General features: G+C 37.8%; 1 protein-coding gene and 2 pseudogenes across 1 annotated transcript in view; 2 read left to right on the plus strand and 1 right to left on the minus strand.

Moving 5' to 3' along the window:
* LGSN (lengsin, lens protein with glutamine synthetase domain) overlaps positions 1 to 21076 on the minus strand; it is a 153915-nt gene that overhangs the window by 78099 nt on the left and 54740 nt on the right. The window lies entirely within an intron of this gene.
* LOC123822364 lies at positions 6720 to 6803 on the plus strand (annotated as a pseudogene).
* Positions 18193 to 18450, plus strand: LOC123821713 (annotated as a pseudogene).

Consider the following 21076-nt stretch of genomic DNA (forward strand, 5'->3'; position numbering starts at 1 on the left):
AACAACATTCTGATCTTGGGCTTCTAGCTTCCTGAACTGACAGAATAAATTTCTGGTGCAAGCCGCCCAGTCTGAGGTACTTTGTTATGGCAGCCCTACCTAACTAATGCAAGTCCTAGAGCTAGAGATAAATGGCATAAATAATGGTCAAGGAATAAATGGTTCAGAGTGCCTTTGGAAAAATAAAAGAGAGACCTTGTGGTCATTCTAATGTGGTTCTAACAGACAAAACGTCCATCAGAACAGAAGCTAATCTTATCCCTAGTGCAAACTGTGTGTCTTCACTCAGAAGTCATCTCATGATGCACATATTTAAGTACAATGCACAGGAACTAATAACATCTGTTTAGTCTATGAGGATGAAATAAAAATAGAGTGAAGGAGAAAAAGAAAAGAAGGAGGAGTAGGAAACAGCTAACTCTTATAAGTGTTAACTCATTTAATTCTCATAACCACCCTATAAGGAAGCAAATTTAACATTATGGTCCCCACTTTGCATAGGAGGAAACTGAATCATAGAATAAATTGCTTAGGGTCACACAGTAAAGTGGAAGAACTAGGATAAATAATAGATCCATAGAAAGAATCACAAAAATTTACATTAAAATTTAAAAACCTCTATATTCTGCCCTGGCTGGTGTGGCTGAGGGGATTGAGTACCAGCCTGTGAACCAAAGGGTCACTGGTTTGATTCTCAGGCTGGGCACATGCTTGGGTTGTGGGCCAGGGCCCCAGTACAGGGCACGCGAGAGGCAACCACACATTGACGTTTCTCTCACTCTCTTTCTTCTCCCCTTCCTCCCTCTAAAAATAAATAAATAAAATCTTTTTTTAAATATATTTTATTGATTATGCTATTACAGTTGTCCCATTTTCCCCCTTCACTCCCCACCACCCTGTACACCCTCTCTCACCCATATCCCCTCCTTTAGTCATGTCCATGTGTCATACTTATAAATTCTTTAGCTTCTACATTTCTCATACTATTCTTACCCTCCCCCTACCTATTTTCAACCTACAATCTATGCTACTTATTCTCTGTACCTTTACACCCTCTCTCCTCCTCCCACTCCCCTGTTGCTAACCCTCCATGTGATCTCCATTTCTGTGGTTCTGTTCCTGTTCTAGTTGATTGCTTAGTTTCTTTTGGTTTTCCTTTAGGTGTGGTTGTTCATAATTGTGAGTTTGCTGTCCTTTCACTATACATGTTTTTTCTGTATCTTCTTTTCTTACATAAGTCCCTTTAACATTTCATAAAATAAGGGCTTGGTGATGATGAACTCCTTTAACATGACCTTATCTGAGAAGCACTTTACCTGCCCTTCCATTCTAAATGAAAGCTTTGCTAGATAGAGTAATCTGGGATATAGGTCCTTGTCTTTCATGACTTGGAATACTTCTTTCCAGTCCCTTCTTGCCTGTAAGGTCTCTTTTGAGAAATCAGCTGACAGTCTGATGGAAACTCCTTTGTAGGTGATTGCCCCTTTATCTCTTGCTGCTTCTAGGATTCTCTCCTTCTCTTTAATTTTGGTTAATGTAATTATGATGTGCCTTGGTGTATTTCTTCTTGGGTCCAACTTCTTTGGGGCTCTCTGAGCTTCCTGGATTTCCTGGAAGTCTATTTCCTTTGCCAGGATGGGGAAGTTCTCCTTTATTATTTGTTCAAATGCGTGTTCAATCTGTTGCTTTTCCTCTTCCCCTTCTGGTACCCCTATAATTTGGATGTTGGAACATTTAAAGATGTCCTGGAGGTTCCTAAGCTTCTCCTCATTTTTTTTGAATTCTTATTTCTCCATTCTTTCCTGTTTGGTTGTTTTTTTCTTCCTTCTGGTCTACTCTATTGTTTTGAGTCCCAGTTTCCTTCCCATTATATTGGTTCTCCGTGCATCTTCCTTCATCTCTTTTATGGTAACCTGCATTTTTTCATCTAATTTGTGCCCAAAATCAACCAATTCTGTGAGCTTCCTGATCACCAGTGTTTGAACTGTGCATCTGATAGATCGGCTATCTCTTAGTCGCTCAAAAGGTTGAGTCCTGGGACATTGATCTGTTCTGTTTGAGACATGTCTCTCTCTCTCTCTCTCTCTCTCTCTCTCTCTCTCTCTCTCTCTCTCTCTCTCCCTCTTTGTTTTTTTGTTTGTTTGTTTGTTTTTGGTCTGGTCACTCCTGTTATGGTGAGGGGCAGAGCCTTAGGTGTTCACCGGGGCTGGGCACCCCAGTCACTAGATTGTGATGTTGCATGTGGGGGCGGGGGTGGGGGGGGAATAATGGCGGAAGCTCCATTCTCCTGGGACTTCAGTCCCTTCTTTGGGATCCTGGGTTGTGTGCTCTGCTCTGGTCCACAATCACCACCTCACAGGGCCCACCAGTTGCCGCTTGCATACTCAGGGTCCACCCACTGCGATCCTGTGTGCCCCAGATGCCTTACGTTCTCCTGGTTGCCTTATGTACCTGGTTCTCCCTGTTCTCCACGTACCACAACCCACGCCCGGCTGCTCCTCTCCACCCCTCCTACCGGTCTGGATGAACGGGTCTACTTCAACTTCTTGGCTGTCGGACTTGCATTCAGATAAATTCTCTATCAGTTCTGGGTGTTATTCTGACTCTAAATTGTTGTTGTTCTAATCTTGATTGTGCATGGAGGTACGGTGCGTCCACCTGTGCCTCCATCTTGCCAGAAGTCTAAATAAATAAAATCTTTTAAAAATAAAACCCTCTGTATTCTAGTACTACTCTCACATTTTGTTACTAATGGAATTGAAAAGAACCTTACTTTAATTTACGTTTGCAGATAGAGAGAGAAGGATATTGGCTCTTATTCATTTTTTATCCTGTATATCGATGTGTTGTTTTTAAACAAGCAAATATAACATACACTGAATTTATAGCATATCCATCTTATTCTGGCAAAACAATCCATTGTCTTTTTCTGCTTCTACCCTTGACCCCAGTGTAAAATCAACACAACCTGATACAATAGCAGGGAGAGGGAGGAATAGGAGAATTTGAATGAACTACGTGGTTTAATGAAAGCATGACATATTTTAAATAATGATTCTTTATGGTCACCCCAAATTGTATTTGTATACTGTACTCTTGGTTGCTACTATGTGTTGTGAAAATGCTACATGATTACATTTCAATACAAAGTACATAAACCAGTGAACAAAGAACCATATTTTGTGACTCTACCTTTACCAATGGAAAAGGTCTTGCTGCTATCATTATTCCAACACAGAAATACTCAAAGTGGTATGTACAGAAATGTCAAAGATCATGAAATGCAATTATTTTTAAATTATTTTTGGCAGAAAAAAATTAGTTCTCTCTGGAAATAAAATGCATTAATGATAAGCATATGCTCAAAGTTTAACTCCTTTTTCTCTTCCTCCACCCCCCAATAAAAGCGGGAGAAATTTTTTTAGGTTGAAATTAATCTAGCATGAAGAAAAGTTACCTTCTGTGAATGCTAAGTAAGGAAACTGTAGGAAAAGGAAGGAAAATACCCTAAGGGTCTCAAAACTGCATAAAGAGAAAGAATATTCTACATCTGAGGAATTTGAGCCCTTTCTTTGTGAATAAGCCTCTTTAGACTTTGCTTAAGTATTAGTTTTTGAGCTCCTGAGTGTGTTTGCTGCAGGTGGACTTTGTTTAGAAAAAAGCAGGAAAATATAAAATTTAAAAAGTAGATGTAGAATAGTTGAAAAGAAGAAAATAATTCTATAAATTTGGCTTAACTAATATATCCTTAAGGTACATCATTTATTGCCAAATTCACCATGCCAGTGTTGCTTCTTTATTATTAACAGGAAACATATTCAGACAAAAAAATTGATTTTTTTATTGAAAATCAGAGTTAAATGAGTTTAGATAATATCTTTTAGCTTTCTTAATTTACTCCATTCACTTTCAGTTATTCAAATTGAAATAATGTGAGTTGGAACATATGCACTACTTTTACATTCTTATTGAATTAGAGGTAAACTGAAATGAATTAATAGCCTTAGTTAAACATACAAATAACATCAATAAATATTTTTGGGAACTGTCCTGCCTGGTTTCAGAAGCTGTAATCCCCCATGGCTAAGGCTGAGTAACGAACCTTGGGACCATAAGCCACTTAAGAGACAAAGCTTATCTTCCTTTCAAGGGCACCACCTCTACCCCCTTTCTCTTCACCCTGCTTGGCCCCAGGTGAATGGCTAGTTAGCCAATGACCAGTAAGATTCCTCAAAGGAGGGACAACCTAAGACAGGAATGGTCGAGAAGGGGCCCTGAGGGAAGGACTTGGGGGGCTATAGAAAAAGGGGGTGATGGACCCTCACCCTTGGCTTTGATATAGCCTGAGTCCTCATTCTGTCTGCAAGAAGTCTCCTAATTCCTGGCTGCCTTATTTCCCCTACCTGACTTAAGCCTGAAACAATGCTGGAGATGGGTGTGGCCCTGCGCTGGAAAGGGCACCCTGGGGTGATCAGGCCTAAGAAAGAATGCATAAAATTCTATGAAACCTACTTTGCTAATACCCTCAATTTAAATGATAAGGGTCTAAGCCAGAAATGAATTTGTTCCCCAAAGTTTTAAGGCCCTTTAACTATCTGACCCTGACTCAGAATAAGCCCTCAGAGCTCTTTGAATGTTATCTATCATTTAATGATTTCTTCCTGACAATGATTGATGAGCTTTACATATATACCCTCTATTCCTATGCAAACTGAACCCAATAAAAGCTTGTCAAGGCAAGGGTCAAGGCACTCTCCCCTTGAGAGAGTGTCCTTGCCGTCCCTTTTCCTCCACAAGACTCAGTAGTCCTTAATGCCTCATGACTGCTATAGCTTCAATGAGTCTTTTGGCTTCTGCTCTCTTTTTAAAGTTTTCCTCTAAAAATTCCATAGATTTGCTTTGTGAGACAGTCACCACTGAATATTCACCATCCTTATTAGGCAGAGTTTAGTAATAGCCCAGTTCATGGGCTAATGGCCAGTACTTTAGCTTTCAATCTGGTTCAAGGTTAATCCCTTCAACTAAATCAACTGGTGCATAAGAGCAGGAGTCACATGATATGAAAGCAGGATGGTCCCAGCAACATAGAAACACTTCTAGCTGTTTTTTTACAAATGAAGCTTCAGACATAGAAATTTTTCTCAGAACAGGACCCTGGGTGTGGTGGGCACACAAGCTAATGTGGTCTCCTCTCCAGTGTGTGCTTCCTTCTAAGAAATCTATGGCATTAAATTTTAAACATTTATTACACAACAGTGCTGGTTTTATCCTCCACCACAAAAGCTGTTATTATACTTAGTTATTTTCATGATTTCCTTGCTTTTAACATAGATTTAATTCTCTCTTAAGGTATTTCTACATCATTTTGATGTAAATTTCATATTTGGTCCCTTATGTTATCTATGAAAATAATCCTTGTCTTGTTGATTTCTTAATACCCAGCACCTTAGAGAATGCCCACTACATAGCAGGTGCTAACTAATGTTAATCAAATCTATGAAACAGATCAATGACAGAAACATGTGTGTTGATTTTACTAAGGAGAGCCTCAGCTTCAAACATGAAAAGTGAGAAAACCTTTTTGACAGGAGCGGGAGTCCTGAGTCTCCAGTCTATTGGGCAAGTGCACTGTCAAACTGGAGGCAAGAACATTTCCTCATAAGCTATAAACTTGCTCAGGATTCCAGGAAGGTGAGAATGGCAAAACAGTCAGAGTACAGCAGAGACCCCCCCGAAGTTTACTAACGGGGACATCCAGGAACTCTAACCAGCAGGCTAGCTTGCTAGACAACAGCAGACACCCTTGTAGCCTAATATAAGATGTAACATGATGAACTGCTCCACATCAACATATTCATGACTCGCTCTCATAAATGTAATTTCCGTAAATGTTCAAATGTAAGTACATACATAAAAGGTTATTCCAATAACCTTTTAGGGAATAACATTGTCTTGGGGCATTTCATATGGAGATTCAATTAAACTGGCATTATTGGTTATTCAATTCCCCAAAATTAGTATCATATAAAAATGAAAAACAAATTCAATATTAATAAATATTTGATAAAGCCATTATTATAATACACAGTAAACATATTAATATGTAAATATAGTTGGGTATTTATGCCAACCAGGTTACAGGTAAATTCAATAAAATTTTTTGTAACAATGTCCTGATAACATACGGGCATAAACTCAGAGTTGTTTGCATTCTCTAGCTATGAGAATTTACAGGATTTATACGATTTATACACACAAACATCCTATTGATTCAATTAGGATTGGTTTATTAGGGTGTATACATAAACACATCCTGTTGATACTGTGTGTGTGTTTGTGTGTGTGTGTGTGTGTGTGAGAGAGAGAGAGAGAGAGAGTAAGAGGGGGGGAAGGGAGATGGTCAAAAAAGTCTGAAAAATTACCCTAGGTATTTACCTTAGATAAAAGTTTGCCTTTATGGGCCTGGTAGCCATGACATATTTGGGAGGGTTGTGCTGAGGTCAGGTGCATGCACTATGAAGCTTTGTGGTACAGACTATTCTTGAGACAAAAAAGGTCAAGAAGATGCCTACTATATATCAAAATCTGTGAGATGACACAGAAGAGGGACTTAGGGGAACATTTATAGTACTAAATGCCTAAATTAAAAAGAACAAATGTCTCAAAACAATGACCTCAGCTTTTACCTTAAGAAACTAGAAAATGAGCTTTGTGCTTTGAGCTTTGTGCAGTGGCAGTATCGTATCCAATGAAGTTTATGTGAGGTGTGATTATTGCTAATTGAAAAGAAAAATAGAAAATGAAAGATCAAGTAAAATACAAAGTGAGCATAAAAAATAAATAGTAAAGATCAAAGCATAAATTGATTAAATAGAAAACCAAGGAGCTTTCGAGTGCAATCAGAATCCTTTTCCATACCAGCATACCGGGGCCAAAAGCTCCCAAGACAACAGTAGCTCTTTGTTAAAGATCCCACCCTATGAAATAAGAAGAAATAAAAAGAAATAAGCGAATATGATCTTTCTGGAGATTTGAGGAAGCTGAAAAACAATTCAAAAAAGAAAAATTATCATGTCGTTAAGAAACCCCAAGTACAATCATATTCCTTTCATCAACGGCTTCTAAGAGATTGGGTCAAGATCTAAGAACACAGAGGAAGAACTTCACTGGAGACTCTCTGAGGAACCTGACAAGATTTTTCTGCTTATCCACACAACTCAGACATTACAGGACAAGGCTTACACACCTCACTGGTGAAAACATCTTATGCCAGACAATAGCCCAACAGATTGATCAACTACTTCCAGAAATGAAGTGGACACAATAATGCCACCAGCTGAGATGATCATTCAGATCCTTCTTCAAAATTTACTTCGTGTCTGAGTTTACACAAAGCAGCCTTGTTCAGACAGAACCCATTCACCTTGGAGAACTAATATCAAAGCCTGTGAACTGGGAACTGACTAATTCCATCCTCTACTGAACTGGTTCTTAAGAACAAAGACTGGGCTTAGAATCGGGATAGAGACACTGCTTCTCAAATTCCACTGAGGTGTTGGCACATCCTTCCAGTACGGGATAGAATTCCAGACTATTGTTAAGATTAATTTTGTTGGTAATAATCTACTTAACTGCTTTTCTTTATAATTCTCATTTAATGTTAATGTGTTTACCATTTAATGTGCTGAGAACTTACAAAGTTAGATTGTTGACTAGATCATTATCATTTTGTTGATAAAGTGTTCTTCCATTGCTGTTACTGCATTTTCCTGGTTACAGAGGCTCCATACTAGGGGATAAACACAAAGTATATACCTCAGACTTAAAAAAAGAAAAGAAAAGAAATAAGAAAATTTATGATACAAAAATGCTGGTTCATTGGAAAGATCAATAAAGTTGATAAAACTCTAGACAGACTTGTTAGAGAGAATACACAAATTAGCAATATTTGGAATGAGAGAGGTAACATTACCATAGATTCTACAGATAGTAAAACTTTAACAGGAAAATCTTATTGTTGAGGGTGACTTACATATCCCCCATGATTCCCACATCTTAGTGTTCATGTCTCAGAATGATCCCCCACCCCTTGAATGTGAATGGGACTTATGACTTGCTTCTAACCAATGAAATGTGGTAAAAGCAATGGGATGTATGTGAGTAAGTGGCTATGATTATATAAAGTATGGTAACTATCTTGCTAAAGTCTCTCTAAAACCATTGTTGGCTTTCAAAGAAAAAAAAACTTCCATGAATCCTTTAATAACAAGGAAATAAATTCTATCAACAACCTGATAAATCTTGGAAGCAAATCCTTCCCTGGCCAAGCCTCTGATGAGAATCCAGTCCTGATCCACAACTTGATTGCAGCCTTGTAAAACCCTAAGCAGAGGGCCCAGCAAGGACTCAGACTCAATTTACAGAAACTGCGTTTTAAGTCACAAAGTTGGTGGTAATTTGTTACATATGAGGAATAGAATGAAAAAATAACATAAAGTCACTTTGGTGAAGCCGCTACACTACTAAAATCAAGCAGGATGAGGAATGAGGAAATGATTCTATTTTTGTTTTAACTAGCCTGGGAACTTAAACTTTGAACTTCCCAGTCCTGCACCAATGCCTGGATGTACATCAGTTCACTGTGTGTCAATAGCTAGACATACACCAGATCTCCGGATAACCCTCTGATTACCTCCTGTCGGACTCAGGTATCCAGACCACTTGACATCATCAGACCCCCTGTCACCCATTCTCTCGAACAGCTAGTATCCAGCAACCACAACACCTAGCATCTTATTGATAACTGCCCTGGAACAACCCTAAAGTTGAGAATATACTTCTTACTATAAGAACTCCCTTATTTTTTCTTCAAAACACTTCTGGGTTTTTGCCTAGCTTTGTTACCAGTTTGCAAACTCTAAGACCATTAAACACACCATTATCATTTGTTTCTAGCCAAAGCTGCCAGACTCTTTTAGTGTTTGTTCAACATATAGCAATAGATAATTAACATGACTAGAATAAATTTATGCCCATAAATTTGATAATTTATATAAAATGGACAATTTCCTTTGAAATACAATTTACCAAATCTCAGCCTAGAAGAAACAGGTAATGTACATAATCTACAAAGAACATTCTAGAATTACTATGTGAGCCTAGCAAGATTTCAAGGATCTATGATTAATATAGAAGAAATTTATTCTATTTCTATATGTTAAAAATCCAATATCAGAAATTGGAATTCTTTAAAATATCTTTTGTAACATAAAAAATATTAATTATTTAGAGTAGGTATGTCTAACAAAAAATATTAAATGTCTTTCTAGACTAAAATCATCTTTCTTATTATATATTAATGGCCAACAAATATCATCTGATCAGTCTACTCAGGCTCTTTAAGATTGTTTTATATATGTCTAAACTTCTTGATCAAGTCTTCATTTTGCATAATTGTCAGAAACAATTGTCAGAACATTTATCTTTTGATAAGTTGAACTATTTCCAACCAGTATGGTAGATTTTAACCACTAGGTTTTGAGGTCAGGTGACTTTATGTTAAATTCCATCCTGACAATTAATAGTTGTGTGATCTATTATACAACTAACAAAACTTCTAATATTTTATACATCAATTTCCTGATTTATAAACTTGGAACAATTGCACTTAATGGCTCTGTCATCAGATGCTTGTGTTTTGTGTCGCCTATGCCACTTTCTTACTATCAGGGGGACCCAAAAAATGGAATTTATTTATAAAAAATTGTGTATTTTTCTTTCATATTCTTACATATTTAAACTTCAATCACCTTCAAAGTCCTTATTCTCCATTTGATGCAACACATCTATCAAGACAGTTTTCTACTGCTCAAAACAGTTTTTGAACTCATTGATTTTGATGCTTTGTAATGATTCTGCCATTTTTATTTGTTTGTTTCATCTCTTCCACATCGGCAAACCATTTCCCTCCTAGGACTTTTCTTGTCTGGGGAAACAAAGAAAAAAAGTCCCACAGGGCAAGACTGGGTGAATAGGGAGGGTGGGGCATGGGAGTCAGATCTTTTGGGGTCAAAACTGCTGAACACTGAAAAAGAAATTAGAAAGTTATTTGAAATGCCCATGTTGTTAAAAAACGGTGTGTGGTGTGCTCAGTGGGCTCCCTCGGTGACTCAGAGAGGAAAGGCAACTTTGTTTAAGTAACTGTTCACAGTCTTTGAGAACTCAAGAAAGCAGCAGGAGGCACAAGAATACCTAGGTATTCTCCCTAGTGGCCTTAAATAGTCAAGAAAATACAATACTGCAAAAAGCATTAAAGCAACTCTGATTTTTACAAAAACAAAACACAAATTTCTGCTTCTCTTTCGTGATTCATTCTCTTCCAAGCTTCAAGGAAAAACAAGAAAGAAAGAAGCCCTCAAACAAAAACCACACACACACACACAAAAACTACTTAAGGTAAAAAGAAGCCTTTAATTTACATTATCAATTACAAGAATAATACTTTTGCTATTGTCTATGTCTGAACAATCCTAGGACATCCCCCTGAAAAGTAAGTGTCCAGTGACCATGAGAACTCTCATCTTTAAGCAATTTTGAAAGGAATGAGATCAACACGGTCTAGAATTGGAAATTCTCAACTAGGCGACGTGGAGAAAATGAGGGAAGACCTTCACATCTAAGCTTTAGGAAGTTAGAATAAGGATAACAGGAAAGGCTTATTTACCAAGAAATAGTTGGGGTATTTCCAAGGGATAATATTGACTGGCCCAAAGATCTTTAAGGTTTTCTTCGTCAATGTCTATGTTCGTGATTTAGAATTTTCCCACACACCAGGAATTATGTGTGAGCCAACATTGACACAAGCTCTCTCCCAACTGTTTTCAGTTTCAAGTTAGATACCAAGGATGGGGAGAGCAGGTGAAAGGAAAGTACATCAAAGCATCAGACATAGATACATCAGGACATAGCCTTGGCGTGTGCGTTAGCTCCTTCTGAAATGCCATTATCGCCTCCATCACTGAATTTCAAGATCTGTTCTTGAGGACAGAATCTTTCATGTATAGTTCTCTTTTATTGCTCATGCTACTAATAGTTTTAATAATAATAAAAGTTTTTACTGAGGATTTATGAGGCACTGGATATGTGCTAAAATTCTTATCAAACATCATTAAATATGCAAGTATTCAATAAATATTTGGCAATTAAAAACTCTAAAACAAAATATTTTATCTAGTAACACAGGTAAGGTAAGCAAACAAAATAAGTAAGGATAAGGTGAGTTTTTATTATAACCTAGTAGTAAAGACAAAGAGAAAAAGTAAAAATAGTGATTTTTCAGGATTGTTTTGAAATAAGGGCAAATTAGAAGGAAGGGGTATTAATTAGAAAGTCATTTTCCAGTTTAAGTCAATGGAGTAAGAACAGAAAAATTTAGAGGACATTATAATCCCTACAAATCATTATAAAAATTCTGAAAAAGTAGATACAGTTTCTGAGTTAAAATACCAGTGTTGAACACCCAAATTAATAAAATTTAAAGCAACACCTTATATCACAGAGCATACACATTATTATGGAGGCCTGCATAGTTAATAGTAATCTTTAAGTCTTTGGTACCTAATCTTAGGAGATGTCCTTGGGCCTTTACCAAGTGAGCTCTAAATGCAACTTCCATATCTCAACAAAGGCAACAGATAATAATAGTTATAGATTTTTTCTAAAACCTATCTTCTAAGAAATGAATAGTTGATATTATAAACTTAGTTGAAAAAAATAGTTGACATTTGTTACAGAATTATTGTTTTCCCTAATTTTTAATTTTCACCCCTTTCTTACTTAATGAGATTTGTGATGAATGCTAGATTTTATGAATAGCATGAGCCAGCTCTGTTTTAACTAGGTGGATCACTGGGCTAGAAATGAAGGTTCCTGTGCTGTATTTCCAGCTCTGAATACTTCTACAACCTTAAGCAACTTTCTCAGCAGGAATCTCAAATCATACCCATCAAAACTAAAATGTCATTTTCCATCTACAGAATGTATTGCTTAAAAGTTGTTAAATGAATATTCTTCTTTATATAAATAATATGAGTTACTCCAAATAAAAGTAAAATGTCATAAAATTGTTTCTGCATTATTGTCATACTTAATAATCTATAATGATATGGTTGTAATAGGATATGATAAGCTCAAAAAGAATAAAAATGTTGATTATCCTTTAAAGTTAGTAATTCTTATAAAAATATATAGAAGCTCCCATGGGCATATATATAATTCATTTACATTTGGATAAATAATTGAGATTATCATGAATATTAGAGGCAAAAGAATGCACTACACTTGATGGCAAATAGTGTTGGTGGCTGTAATTCACGGAGGAGGGGTGACACGGATACCAGCCCACAGTATCTGCAGCATTATGGATGAGACGAAATAAATTCACATGGACTACCGAGTCCTGTGAAGGAAAAGGGACAGTGCAGCTTATCTCTCAAAGGTAGAGCAAGCCTTGGAGCACCTTAGCCACCCTCTCAAGAGGAGAATGCCCCAGTCCTTCCCTTGACAAGCTTTTATTGGATTCAGTTTGCATAGGAATACAGGGTGTATAAGTAAAGCTCATCAACCATTATCAGGTAATAAGGATCAAACAATAGATAACATACAAAAAACTCTGAGGGCCTATTTTGAGTCAGGGCCAGATAGTTAAATGGCCACAAAACTTTGGGGAACAAACTCACTTCCTGCTTGGACCCTTATCATTTAATTAAGAGAATTCTAAACAAAGCAGGTTTCACAAGATTTTACGTATTCTTTCTTAGGCCTGACTACCCTAGGGAACCAGCCCTTTCCAACACAGGGCTGCACCCACCATCAGCATTGTTTCAGGCTTAAGGCATTATTTCAGGCTTAAGTCAGACAGGGGAAGTAAGGCAGCCAGGAGATTAGGAGACTTCTTGCCGACAGAATGAGGACTCAGGCTATGTCAAAGCCAAGGGGCGAGGGTCCATCACCCCTTTTCTGTAGCCTCCAAGTTCTTCCCTGGGGTCCCCAATGATCATGCCTATCTTAGATTGTCCCTCTCTTGAGGGACCCTGACTCAAAATAGGCCCCCAGAGTTCTTTGTATGTTATCTATTGTTTGATCCTTATTACCTGATAATGATGAATGAGCTTTAAGTATACACCCTGTATTCCTGTCAAGGGAGGGACATCTTACCCAGCCTTGGTTAACTGATCAAGCACTGGGGACCAGGCAGGGTGAAGTAAAAGAGACAGAGGCAGCGCCCCTGCCAGGAAGATAAACTTTGTGTCCTTAGTGGCTTATGGTCTGAAGGTCACTCATTCAGCCTTAGTCATTGGGGGATTACAGCTCCTGAAACCAGGCAGGTCAGTTCCCAACAGAGGGGCAATCAAAAGGAGCAGGCATTGAAAGCACAAACTCTGCACTGCCTCCACCATGTACTGCTTCATAACCATTGTCAACTTACAACATCTCCAGCCTCAGGAAACAAGGCTAATGATAACATCTCAATTTTGTGTGTTCTTTTGTTTTAGGAGAGTTAGATGAGTTAATGAGTACAAACTGGCACAGAGCCTGGTGCACATTAGGTGCTCAAAAATGTCAAGTTTTATATTCTTTCAAGAAAGCCTATAATATCCTTGACCCTTTTGTTGCCACACATGTCTTTAAAATATCTCCCCATTTCTGGAGACACGTAGGGTAATTCCTCTTTTCTTCATGGAGCTCTGTTTGGATAAATTGCCAATGGATTTTACTTTCCACATCTTCATCCCATAATACCATGGATGGTGGACAAACATTCTCTTTAAGTTCTTTTGTCTAATTTCATCAAATACATGGGGAATATATGCATTAGGATGAGAAAATCAATAAAACAAAGGGCTGGTTCTTTGAAAGGCTATATAAAATTAACAAACCTCCAGCAAGACTGACCAGAAAGAAAAAAAGAGACAGAGGGAGAGAAAGAAAGAAGACACAAATTACCAATATCAAGAATGAAATAAGAAATATCACTACAGACCCTTGCAGGCATCAAAAGTATAATAGGAATTACTACCAACAGCTCTACAGACACATAAATTTGAAAACTTAGATGAGATGAACCAATTCCCCCCAGGAAAACCCCTACCAACTACCATAGTTCACTCAACATGAAATGCATCAAAAAGGATATAATTATTCTATAACTATTAAGGAAATTTAATTCATCATTTTAAAACTCTCAAAAAAATAAAAAAAGCCCTGGCTGGTGTGGCTCAGTGGATTAAGCACTGGCCTGCCAACTGAAGGGTTTCAGGTTAGATTCCCAGTCAGGGCACATGCCTGGGTTGCAGGCCAGGTCCCTAGTAGGGGGTGCATGAGAGACAACCACACATTGATGTTTCTCTAACTGTTTTTCTCCCTCCCTTCCACTTTCTCTAAAAAGAAATAAATCAAATCTCTTTTTTTTTAAAAGAAAAAAACTCTTAAAAAAAGAAATTTCTAGACCAGATGATTTCACTAGAGAATTCTACCAAACATTAAAAAAGAATGAACACTAATTCTACACAATCTTTTCCTAAATGTAGAATTAGTGTTAATTCTAGTATTATACCGATACATGCACTGTACAAAAGAAGAAAGCTTTAAATCATTATTTGCAGACTACATATCCAATAAAGGACTAGTATTGAAAATACAAAAACAACTCATAACTCACCAGTAAAAAATAAAGAAAGAATAAATAAATTAATAAATAAATAAACAATCCCATGAGAACGCTTGCAAAAGATATGAAGAGACATTTTACTGATGGCTATAAGCACATGAAAAGAAAGTTCAACATCATTAACAATCAGGGAATTGCAACATTAAAATCACAATGAGGTATCACTACACACATTTCAAAATGGCTACAGTAAAAAAATAGTTAGACTAAATGTTAGCAAGGATTTGAGAAACCAGACCACTCGCTGACTGCTGGTGGGAATGTAGAATATACAGTCACTCTGGAGGCAGACTGACAGTTTCTTAAAAAGCTAAACATGCAATTACTACACAACCCAGCAATTGCATTCCTAGGCATTTATCCCAGAGAAATAAAGACTTGTGCTTACACAAAAACCTACACATGAATGTTTATAGCAGCTTTATTTCTTAAAGCCCAAAACTGGAAACAACCCAGATATATGTCCCAGAATAAATGATTTAACAAACTGTGCTATATCTATACCATGTAATACTGCTCTGTAAAAAATGCATGGACTTTTGATACTTGCCACAACATGGATAAATCTCCAGGTAATAATCTTTGGGGGCAGGTGGAGAATGAATCTGAAAAAGTTGTATACTGCTTCCCTTATACAACCTTCTTGAAATGATAAGATTATAGTGGTAGAGAGCAGATTAGTAGTTATCAGAAGCCAAAGAGGCAGTAAGGGTAGGAGGGCAGTGAATGTGGATATAAAAGGCAACATGAGGGATCCTGGTGGTGATAGGAACTTTTGTATCTTGGCTCTGTCTATGTCAACATCTTGGTGATGATGGGTACTAGAGTTTTACAAGATGTTAGCATAGGGAGAAAATGGGAAAAGGGCACAATAGATCTCTCTGTATTATTTGTTACAACTGCATGTGAATCTACAGTTACCCAAAATTAAAATTCTGATTTTAAAAGTTTGTTTTTAAATGCAGGGGGGAAAAATGACAGTCCTCAGCCAGTTCTCATGACAAGAAAATATTTAGGGAAAAAAAATGACAGTGCCTTCAGGTCACTTACTATCATACCACAATTTTTCTCAAAATACAAAGCAGGGTTATTTTACATTGTATTTCATAAAGCATATTATAACTCCCTAGTATCCAATTTTTATGATGCACAGGGATTTTGTTCTCCCTTCTGATTCCAGTTCTGATACAAATGAAATTTATGCTGATCCAGCTGGGAGATGCTAAGCCCCATAAAAGCAATTACAGTCATAAAGAGATGCTGTAAAATTGATATTGGAACTATCCAACCCCCGACCTCCTCCCACCCCGCCACCTGCCCCCTCCCCCCCACACACACATACAGAGCACCTGTATTCTGTGCATGTGCTGAGAGTGCATCCCAGGTAACCACAGGCTGCATGAAGGTATTGGTTTCAAATTCTCCTTCATTAAATATAAGTCAAAAACAAACTATTATCTTGACTTTCTGAATAACTGCAGCATAAAATACCTAAAAAAAACTGAGAGACCCTGCTTGCCGATCTTTCATAGCTTTAGACATTATCCTTTTGTATTCAGATGAGGAGCCTAAATCTAAGAAACAGTTATGTAAAGACTGATCCTTGGGAATTTTATAGACCTTTTCTCATTTCCAAGGCCACTTCTCTCCTTTTTCTTTTCAAGACAATAAATACTATAGCCATTGTTCTTCTGCAAATGTTTATTCTTCCTCAACCTCGGTGTAGAAAACTAAAAATAATAAGCAGGGGCAGATCAGGGACGGGCGGGGAAGGGGGAACCGGCAACTGGGGAGGCTATTCCTGATCTGCCTCCGCAGTTTCAAGTGTCTCAGAACAGATTCTCATTTTTTAATGTGCTAATTTGAAATGTTTGGAAAACAAACATGCAGAGCAAGGAAACAGTTTATAGTAGTTTCCAGTCAAGTCCCTTTTCTTCAGTTATTCACTCTAAGCCTTTTCTTAGTAATGCAGTGGTTTTTTAGTTACTAAATTACTATAAATGTGGTTTTTTTCTTTGTGGATAGCTTAGTTAAAATAAGACTATGAAAAGAGACACTGTCTTCTCGTGACTAAATTGTAGAAAACTGTCATCATAATCAAATTACCTAAATATTAAAAATACTCTCACTTCCTCAAAACTCTGCTCACATCTAAAAACCAATCTAAGATATAATGAGAACATAAAATGTACATCAATCAGTTCAAATAAATTGTAGCTTACTCTAGAGACCTGTTTTCTTCAAGTTATTGATTTAAAAAGCTATTAACATATACCTAATTCTCTCTATATCCCAGTATTCAACAAATAGCATGATAATACTAACATAATCATTTTTAATATGATATGGAATTGAAGCCATGTGACAAAACATAAACTATAGCATTTAGTTTGTTGTTTTCATAACAAAGATAATTTATTGAAAAAATAGAACAGCTATTTTTGTGAGTTTCCCTCATGCTTAGACCAGCATTCCCATTGCTCTGGGTGTTTAACTTTTTTGTAACCAAACACTGCTATTAATAACACCTCAACATAAAAACAAAATGTTTTCACAACAAAACAGGTCCCTCACCCACCTTCTTCCCCAACAAAATGCTGCTTGTGTTCCAGTTTGCATCCCTCCTCCCTAAGTAAATCTGCTTTTAATTTTGTGGCTTGGGTAAGAGGTATTCATCTACAGGAGTGGACAAACGAATGAATGAGCACATAATTCCTTTAAATAAGCAGGACATTCCAGCACAGCCTGCATAACAACTTCTAGGTACTCAATCTTGTGACCCGGAACTATCTGCAAAATTTTCTGCTGTTATTCACTCACTCACAGTCAAAGGAATGTCCTTAAATATTCATTACTGGTAGAGAAATCAGAGTCTCTGCTGTTCCAGTTCTTACAAGATGAAATTTTGTCTCAGAAGCTGTGACTGAGAAGTTTTTTTCCTCTAATAAAATTATGTGAAGTTCTTACACTGGCCAGGTGGTTCAGTTCATTGGAGTGTCCTCCTGTACACCAAAATGTTTCGGGTTTGATCCCCCATCAGAGCACACACCTAGGCTGCATGTTCAATCCACAGTTAGAGCTTGAATGGAAGGTAACTGATCAATGTCTCTCTCTCTCAATCTCTCCCTCTCTCTCCCCCCTTCCCCCTTATTCTCTTTCCTCCTCTCTCAAATCAATAAACACATCCTCAGGTGAAGATTTTTTTTTAATTATAGCAAGTTCTGGACCTCAGCAAAGGTCAAGAAAAGCAGAAAAAAAAGTCAATGTTTGACTGTAATGGTTCTGAACACCTTTGTTTTAAGTCAGCAATTATTTATTAGGAGCACACTCTGTGTTAGTCACCATATGAGGATAGTGCTCAGCAAGACAGGCATGGTCCCAAGAGTACAGACCATCTAATTGAAGACAATTATGGACACATTGAGTGGTGAGCTGCTTCAGGGGCACCTTTAGAAGTCAGCAGCATGGCAGAAAATATCCAGAACAAAATCAAGAACTACCAGACCCCTTTGACAGCAGCTTCCCCAACCAGAACCAGAACCAGACCAGGAGCTGTTGGCAGACTACTGTAACTGCCACTGCTGTGAGAAGGCAGTGACCGCTAAAAGTGGCGATATCTCCATGGGTGAAGAGTACTGGCATGTGTACAAGTCCCTCTGCCCCATATCTTGGGTGCCTGGGATGACTGTGGGGCAGAAGGCATGTTTCCTGGAAAGATCTGAACTGGCTCCACCTTGTCTCCGCTGTCCTTCACCCTTCTCCCGGGGAGGTGAAGGAGGACCTGGATACATCCCACCCTGGGATCCTGAGTCATGGCTTAACTAATAATGAGTACTTGTTGGGAAAGTCCAAAAAAAAAAGGGCAATTATCAAGCAAGTACCACAAATAGGAAAGTATGACAAAAGTAGTAAAGATATGGCACTGGATGCAAGTGTCAGTTTTTTAATTTGGAGACTATATAAACTCAGATGCCATATTTTTATTTTCTCAATCATGAGAATCCTTTCCCCTTACCTCTTTGGGATCATGTTCAAGAAGATAGCTTTTATTGTATTTCCTCAGACCAACTGTAAACAAGATCTATGAAAGGAATGCAGATTAAAGTAAAGAATCAGATTAAAGTAAAGAGACATAATACAAGTCTGAAGACAATGGTTGCAGGAGCTGATTCACCTGCTTAACAACACCACCTGAGACCCAGGCTCCAATGATTCTGCCCAGTGCCCATCCTTCACCTTCATGCCTATTGCCTCATAATTGATTGCAGAATGATTGATGATGCCTTTTGGTTAGCATGTCTTCATTAGAGCAAGGAAGAAAAGGAGGAGTCAGGAGAAATGCCACCCAATCCTGACCCCTTTTACCGGAGAAGCCAAACTTTTCCAGAAATGTCAACAACAGGTGTCCTCTTACATCTTCTTGATCAGAATGAAGTCACATGATGAGCTCCTCTGCCTCAGGCCCCTGATGAACTTGGGCAAATGAGGGAGGGAGCAAAGACTGGAGGGTGAAAGTTGAAAGAGGTCAGAAAATTCCTTCCCTGTTCCTCCCCCTTATCCCCATTCAGCTCTGCAGCTCTGGCAGTGGCCACATCCTCCCACAACTACAGCTTCCACTGGACACCCTCCTCCATGGCTCTAGCTCTCTCTGGGCTCTCATAACAACACTCTGTCTCTTGCTTTTTCAGGCCTAAGGGTGGTAACAGACTCTCACTATAGCTGGTCTCTTGATGCCTTATTGATACCTTTACCCTGCCCACATCTCTGTAAACAGACTTTTCATTAAAATATTTTTATTTTACCATCCAAGTAAAACTCTCTTTTATTCCAGGACTCCAACTGATCCACACAGAACTTTAGCTACAACAGAAGCTGAAAAAATAGAAACAGGAGAGCCATACTGACTCAGGCAAATTATGATCCACTGCCTGGAGCTGGGCACATGTCACCACAGACAAATGTATAATTAGGGTGACAAAGAAACAGCAGGGACATGGGGATTCCGTGGGTGCCTAACACTGTCTACTATACATGGTTTATAATTAGGGATAATTGAGAAAGCAACCTGAACAATTGGGTCTTTTTCATTTTTTTTAATTGCCCTCAACTAACTCAGTGTCTGGCAAAATACATTTCTGCTAGTAAGTAAATAATAATGCCTTACTTTTATAGAAAGCTTTGAGGTCTACAGTATACCTTCACATATATTATCCCATTTGATCATCGCAGATAGTCTTGTGAGTAAGGCAACATGAGAACTTTTATCCCCATTTTACAGATTAATAAACAGAAATTCAGACAATTGTGTGGTCACACAATTAGTAAGCAGTGGAACTAGAAAGCAGCAACAGGTTATCTGACTCCAAAATCAGGTCTCCAGAGCCAAGTCTTGGCCAATGTGCCCGGCTGTGGATTCAGGGCACTAAACCTAAACCAAGTGCTGGGTAGAGCCATGAAAAAGAGAAAAGCAATGTCTTCCACAGCTTCTCTGACTCCCAGATGCCAATATCTACCAGCAGAGAAAATAAAGGACTCGAGATTCCCTTTAAAAACAACACAAATTCTGCTTTAACTGAAACAGTAAAACATGTGAGTTCTGAAATCATATAAAGAAAAAAAATACAAAAACAACAACAACAACAAAAAAGAAATCATATAAATGAGCATTGTAGTCACGGCTCTACTACTTAATAGCTGCATGACTTTGGGGTAATTCACTAACCTAACCCTCCATAAGCTTTATTTTCCTATGTATAAAAATGCAGATATTGCCCTGGCTGGTATAGCTCAGTGGATTGAGTGCAGGCCTGCAACTCAAAGGGTTGCTGGTTCAATTTCAAGTCTAGGGCACATGCCTGGGTTGTAGGCCAGGTCTCCAGTTGGGGGCACATAAGGGGCAACCACACATGGATGTTTCTCTCCCTCTCTTTCTTCTTCTCTTCCCCTCTCTCTAAAAAAATAAATAAATAAAATCTTTTAAAAAGTGCAGATATTAAGTATACATCTTAATATTGCCATTAGGTCCAAATTAGATCATTTATGTAATGTAATTAGCTTTAACTTAAATGTAATATCTTATATCCATAATTTTATTATTAAAAATTATAATCATAAATTTTTATGATCTTTGATTTTATAACAAACTTTTAGAAGTTTTGCATGTATTAGTAAACAGCATTCACATAGTAGTGCAGAGAAGCAAAGGAGTTTATCCAACAACTCTCAGATAGTGTTAAACCTCAAAAATGACCCCACAATTCCCACAGCCTCTGATCATTCACAAGACCCTGATAGCTGACATTGATATAGGTTTGCCATGTGACAGGTTTCACGAAGTAAATTTTAATG

Source organism: Phyllostomus hastatus, unplaced genomic scaffold (assembly GCF_019186645.2).
Source record: "Phyllostomus hastatus isolate PE091 unplaced genomic scaffold, TTU_PhHast_1.1 phas_contig_40, whole genome shotgun sequence".
Lineage (NCBI taxonomy): Eukaryota > Metazoa > Chordata > Mammalia > Chiroptera > Phyllostomidae > Phyllostomus > Phyllostomus hastatus.